Source organism: Anastrepha ludens, chromosome 2, assembly GCF_028408465.1.
Source record: "Anastrepha ludens isolate Willacy chromosome 2, idAnaLude1.1, whole genome shotgun sequence".
Classification (NCBI taxonomy): domain Eukaryota; kingdom Metazoa; phylum Arthropoda; class Insecta; order Diptera; family Tephritidae; genus Anastrepha; species Anastrepha ludens.
In genome coordinates, this window is record NC_071498.1 from 180,256,611 (window position 1) to 180,263,026 (window position 6,416).

A 6,416-nucleotide genomic window follows, 5' to 3' on the forward strand; every position below is an offset into this window, starting at 1 on the left:
TTTTTATTTATAGTTTAGTTAATAAAGTACTTACATTTTACAGCTTTTTTATTTGATTCCTTTTAGATTCTCTTTTTATTTCTCGTTCCAATTTTTGTCCGTTAGTCTAACGTCGTCGTAGAAAAATTGTTCGAAACTCTAAGATTTGACGTTACGAGTGTATTCGGTGAATGCTACTGGTACTCTACGAATTTCGCATGTACGTTCGGAGCTATTTGAATTGTATGATCACAATTTCTTACTCTTTACGAAGAAGAGTCTGAATTGCATGATAGGACTGATTAAAATTATGTATGAAGAAGAGGATTGAAGAAGAAAATCCGAAATCGGGTGCACTTGAACGTACCAGAAATGCGTGCTGCACTTCGGCGTGACTACTTCCATAATGAAAAAATCTTCTCTTAGAAAATTATCGGTTTTAAATCTAAATTTATATATTTCAAACCAGTCCTTGCCTCATATTTTATGAGTTTTGTATTTTTTCTTGTAGAACATTTTTCAATAAATCTGTTAATAAAATATTTATATGCATTTTACCGCACAGCTGAGTTGCTGACAAAATTAAATTTAATTGACTTCAATTTTATATATAAACATACATTCGTACGAATTGATGTATAAATAAAAGCAATAACAACTTTCCCCCGCTCTACAGCTGTTTTCTTCGACTCGTAGCAACAACAAAATTGTTTTTTATGTTATCGCTGTGCCCTTTATTTATAAATATCTAGCACACAAACAAAAACTCTGTATGCGGAAAGAACCTATTCAATCAACTAAAGCCAACGAAAAGTTTTATTTTGTACACACACACGCACAAGTATAACCGCACAAGTATATAAATTAGCGTAATTGTGTTGTGTGCTATGTATTGGGGAGATATAAATATAAGCGCCGAAATAGCTCAGTTGGGAGAGCGTTAGACTGAAGATCTAAAGGTCCCTGGTTCGATCCCTGGTTTCGGCAATTCTAATTTTTTTTATTTTTTTATTTTGGTTTTCGTAGATGTTTTTACGATTCGGTGTTTTTTTATATTACAATATATCCCAAGATTAGAACTGGTGATATGCAATGAGTGGTGTTTAATATATACTTCATTATTCCAGTAAAAACTAATTATCCAACTTTGTTTCCTAATTAAAAAAAATGTTTTAAAGTGATGGAAATCTATATTTTAATATTTATGCGTTCCATTACATGCATGTTTGTATATCTACTGCAGCTGTTTAGTTCACAAGTATCAAATATGATTTTGTCATTTTCAAAAATTATAAAACTTCCATGAGGTGTTTAATTTCGCGCCTCCTTGAATTATAAAAAGTTGCAAAATTTTATTTAAAATTAAAATACTTAATCAAATACTCACAGTTAGAAAAATGAATGTTAACGAATAGTATTAAAACAAAAAAATGAAAACGAGTGTGTGTCGTCGAACAAGTTTCCAGTTGAAATTAACTTTTTTTTTAAATGTGCGCGGGTAATAAAATTTAGTCTTTTTACTTGTTTGTGATCAGTTTATGTAATAATCTTGGTAACTATAAATAAACTAAAAATGAACCTGAGTGGATTTTTAAACGAAATTTACATGGGCTTGCTTCAAAACACCAGTTAAATGTAAACAAGAAATATCATTTCAGAACGAGCATTTAAAATTATAACAGAAACTATGAAGGGCGTAATTCCAAAATGGTCTCTTAGAAGCGGAAATGAATTGAATTGAGCAAAGTTCGCTCGTTTGACATTTCTTATACGCCTTAATAAAAAAATCCAATAAATATTATTTTTTTAGAAGCTAAAGATGGGACTACGCATAAAGACTTCATAAAGGAGATTAGGTATAGTTTTTGTTTTCTATAGTTTAAGTTTTCCATAATTTAAAGGAAGAATTATGATCAAAAATAGAGAACAGAGTGCGAAATACTTATTTTTGAAGACATAAAAACATGCTTCTTAACTCATTGGGATAATGTAATTGTCTGGGGAGCCTTTTTAATAGGTTCGATGTACCGGTAGCGATTATTACATCTAAGGCGTTTTTCAATAGGTGCGCTTCAACTTTTTTCCGATAGGGAGGGCGAACGACGCAATATTTTTTATTTTTCGCTTGTCATTTGTAAACTTCATTAGTATACATTTCATCATGCAACGCTGCACACTTGAGCAACGATTGCAAATCGTGCAAATATTTTATGAAAATAATAGTTCTGTTGCTGCTACTTTAAATTCAAATAATTCCAAAAAATCATCTTCAGTGATGAAGCTCACTTTTGGCTCAATGGCTTTGTCAACAAGCAAAATATGCGTTACTGGGCAGAAAGCAATCCACACGTGATTCATGAGGCACCGTTGAATCCCGAAAAAATCACTGTTTGGTGCGGTTTACATGCCGGCGGCGTAATTGGCCCATATTTTTTCGCTGACGAGAACGATCGCCACGTTACTGTGAATGGAAATCGATACCGCGACATGATAAGCGATTATTTTTGGCCGCAATTGAATGGTATGGACTTAGACGACATGTGGTTTCAACAGGACGGAGCCACAAGCCACACAGCACACGCTACAATTGATTTGTTGAAGAGTAAGTTCGATGAGCTCATTATTTCCAGAAATGGACCGGTCGAATGGCCGCCGCGCTCGTGTGATTTGACGCCTCTAGACTATTTTCTTTGGAGTTATGTGAAGTCATTGGTCTACAGTAACAAGCCGGCGACGATTTGTGAGCTCAGAGCCAATATTGAACGCGAAATTGCTGGAATTTCGGCCGATTTATGCAAAAGAGTGGTCGAAAATTGGGTTCAACGATTGGACTTCTTAAAAACGCGCACGCGGTGGTCATGCAAAAGAAATCGAGTTTCTTACTTAAATCTATATGTTCAAACTCGATAATAAAAAAAAAAATTAGTTAAAAAAGTCAAACCGTTTGTGTTTTATTAAAAAAAAAAGTTGAAGCGCTCTTACTGAAAAACGCTTTATAATATAAAAATGAATCGTAAAATGTGTTGGTAAGCGGATAACTCAACAACGCATGGACCAATCTTAACACTTATTTTTTTAAAATGTTCCTTGAAGTCCAAGGACGGCGAGAAAAAATTCGAATAATTTCCGGGAAAACTCTAAAACAGCCCTTTTCTTTTTCCCATACAAATATTGCGCGTTCGTGTGTGTGCGTGTTCGCTATGGAGGATCTAATGCGTTCACACAATAGTATCACTAGTATATCGTGAACCCGACCAAATTGGAAAGTCAAAAAATGTAAGAGCTATAGATTTGATTGGCCTCGCAATATTCTTTCTTTTGTTTTAGTTTCAGCCTCAAACTGAGTAGAGACAGTTCAATGAGCCTCACTATCGATGAGGGAATTCTAGCAGCGCACAGATCGTAAGCGTCGTTAACGAAACTCTTCAAATCAAAACTACTAAACAGACAATGCAAACTGACTCTGTATAAAACCATCATTAGACCAGTATTATGCTATGCAACTGAATCGTGGACGCTAATTGAATCAGATAAAACAAAACTGCAAGCCTTTGAACGAAAAGTACTCAGAAGAATTTTCGGAGCAATCAAAGATCACGGCGAGTGGCGGATAAGATGGAACGACGAGCCAGATCAACTGATAAAGGGCGAAAATGTTATACGTTTCATCAAAGCGCAGCGGTTAAGATGGCTGGGTCACATTACGAGAATGGACGGTACGAGGGCGCAGAAGAAAATCGTCGAAGCCAGAGCGTTCAACACTAGAGCAAGAGGAAGGCCGAGAACAAGATGAACCGACGAACTAGAAGACGACATCAAGAAACTTAGGATAACGAACTGGAAGAAAGTCGCAAGCGTTCGAGACGTATGGAAGTCCCACGTGCAGCAGGCCAAAGCCCACAAAGATATGTAGAGCCAAAAGATGATCATGATGTTTTAGTTTCAGAACAAGTTAAGGAATGATTTCATTCACAAATAATAAATGAAAATAGTTAAGTAAATTCTAGGAATAAACATGCAGAGCTGAACAAATCCAAACATATTTTAAGAAGAACAAAAGTCAAACATTATTAACTTATCTAGAAAACCTGTTCCCGTGTTGGAAACCATCACACCAGGCAATCAAACAAAATACATTGTACGACTTCAAACTTACTCATACCTCAGACGTTGCCATGTGTGGAGATCATCTTCAACCATTTATGCTATCGATTAAGGAAATCTCATTTACCCAACGATTGTGTGTTTTAATTTATACTAATATTCTTGATAGAAAAGTCACACCCCATTTCATGTTGCTCAAGGCGCTAAAAGTTGTGAATCTTTCAATGAGTGATTTATATTAAAATTTTTGTAATCAGGTAAAATACGCAAAGCGATACAGATTATCTTTCATTCGTATTTGCCCAAATTTATAAAACCCATAAATACAGCCATGAGCCATTCATTAAAGGATTTGTCACACCTTAGCACTGCGCTTCAGCGGCAAATTGGCCACCAAACGGACACTTCAGCACCTAATTCGTAATGCACCTTTTGCTCTACCAGGCTTTGTTTGTCATAATTTAAGCCATGTAAAAATTGTACCCAAACATAGCCTGTGCTTGTTGTCATCGCATTGTTGAAGATACTCCGCTTGGCTCGGCAGCAAAGGCTAAGCATGCGCAGGCCACACACTGCAGTCAATAATTGCAGCGCACGAACGGACTGCAGCGATCGAATTTGGTTCAATAGGACAAACAGAGCGCATTCTGACAAGCCTAGTATATGCACATACATACATACATACACACACATGCACACATAAATACGTTTATCTGCATATGTATGCCGCTAGAAACACAAATACCTGGTGAGAATCAAAGAAGTAAAAAAAATAAAATTAAACACAAAAAATAAGGCGGTCTCAGTCAGCCAGTCCGTCCACCCGATACGGCTGGCATTCACGCGATAGTTGCGCCGATCGTCAATGTTGGTTTTGATGTGCGCTCGATGAATTCGTGAATTGACTGAATAAAATCTCAAGACCCTCTGCTCAATTTGAATTCAATGAAATTGTGTTGCACGCGCTGGACATGCATGCCACCGTGGCCACCACCACCACCTAGCAGTGTGACACGGCTGCATTGCTACGCTGCGCATTGTCCCATTTTCATGTCCACTTTGCCATTTCGCCATGCCAAGCAGACAGGCAGACAGGCGGTCAGGCAGTTGCGCTCATTCATTTTTTCTTTTTCCATTGTCTCTTTTTTCTGTTTTCTGCTATGTGCTTTCTTTTCATGTTTCTTGCTTAAGTCTTTTGTTTGGAAACAAATGTGTGGCTTTGTGTGCGTGTGTGTGTGTGTGTGTGTGTGCGTGACTGTTGGCATTTTGCGAAAATGTGTCAACAACTGCGTTAATAATGCGATTTGCATTTCTTCCTCGACGCAGATATTTTGCATGTGTGTGCTTGTGTGTGTATGCGTGGGCAAGTAGGCGTCCAGGCGCTACCCTCTTCATGTTGTCTATTATTAAAATTTTATTGTATTTTTCACTGTTGGCTGGACACGTTGATTGAGTGTTGACCATTTTTTCTCTGCTATTTTATGCCATGCATTTAATTTTTGTGTCTTTTGTGAAATTCATAAATGCCACACTTCCCTTGCATTTGCATCGTGGGCGCTTCTGCATATGCAGCTATCAGCTGGTGCTCGCGAATGCACTCACACACATGCACATATACACACTTGAGTGCCGTAAACTGTGCTCGATGGCCAGTGGCCCATTCATTCCCAACTTAGTTTTCCACCTTCGCGCGGTCACATATGCCACTTTTTTTCTTTGCTTTTGCATATGGAATATTTGCAATTAGTTTTATAGGTGGTTGAATGGGATTAATATGACAATTGACCAAATCGAATAGGCAAGCTGGTGGCGCAGCTTTGATGGATTAGCCGTCGATGTGCCATATGCTTCTGGAACCCAATACGAGAGAATAAATCTTAAAGGAAAGGTGCGCTGGAGCTGTTTTAAATTGTGCTTACATTCATACACATACGGACGAAATTATTCACAGAACTAATTTTTCACTCAATAGGTTGTACCTTTGAGAAAAAATGAATCTAATTATAATAAAAATAAAAATAATTAAAAAAAAAAGAAATTCAAACATTTATTGTATTATAGTGGACCCTCTGCCTGCTTCGCTAGGCATATCAAAATTAGAAATGAATAATGAACAATCGATTTAAATTCACTCTATGAGTATTTATTCTTTTTTTACAATATAAAATTAATGTTAATTTTAAACTTAAACTAACGCAAAGTCTTTTCGTAAACTACATTTTTTGTTTTGCCCTGAGTTGTGGTATAAATAAACAGAACTGATGTCTTTCCTACACGTGAACATGATACATACTCGTATAATTGTCCGTGGGAGAAGCATGGATATTCTAAGT

The 6,416-nt window shown here is 36.7% G+C and overlaps 1 non-coding gene across 1 annotated transcript; it reads left to right on the forward strand.

Annotated features, from left to right (window-relative positions):
* The first annotated feature begins 893 nt into the window (after positions 1–893).
* Trnaf-gaa (transfer RNA phenylalanine (anticodon GAA)) lies at positions 894–966 on the forward strand. Its single transcript has one exon. It is a non-coding gene; the product is annotated as a tRNA-Phe (tRNA).
* The last annotated feature ends 5,450 nt before the right edge of the window (positions 967–6,416 follow it).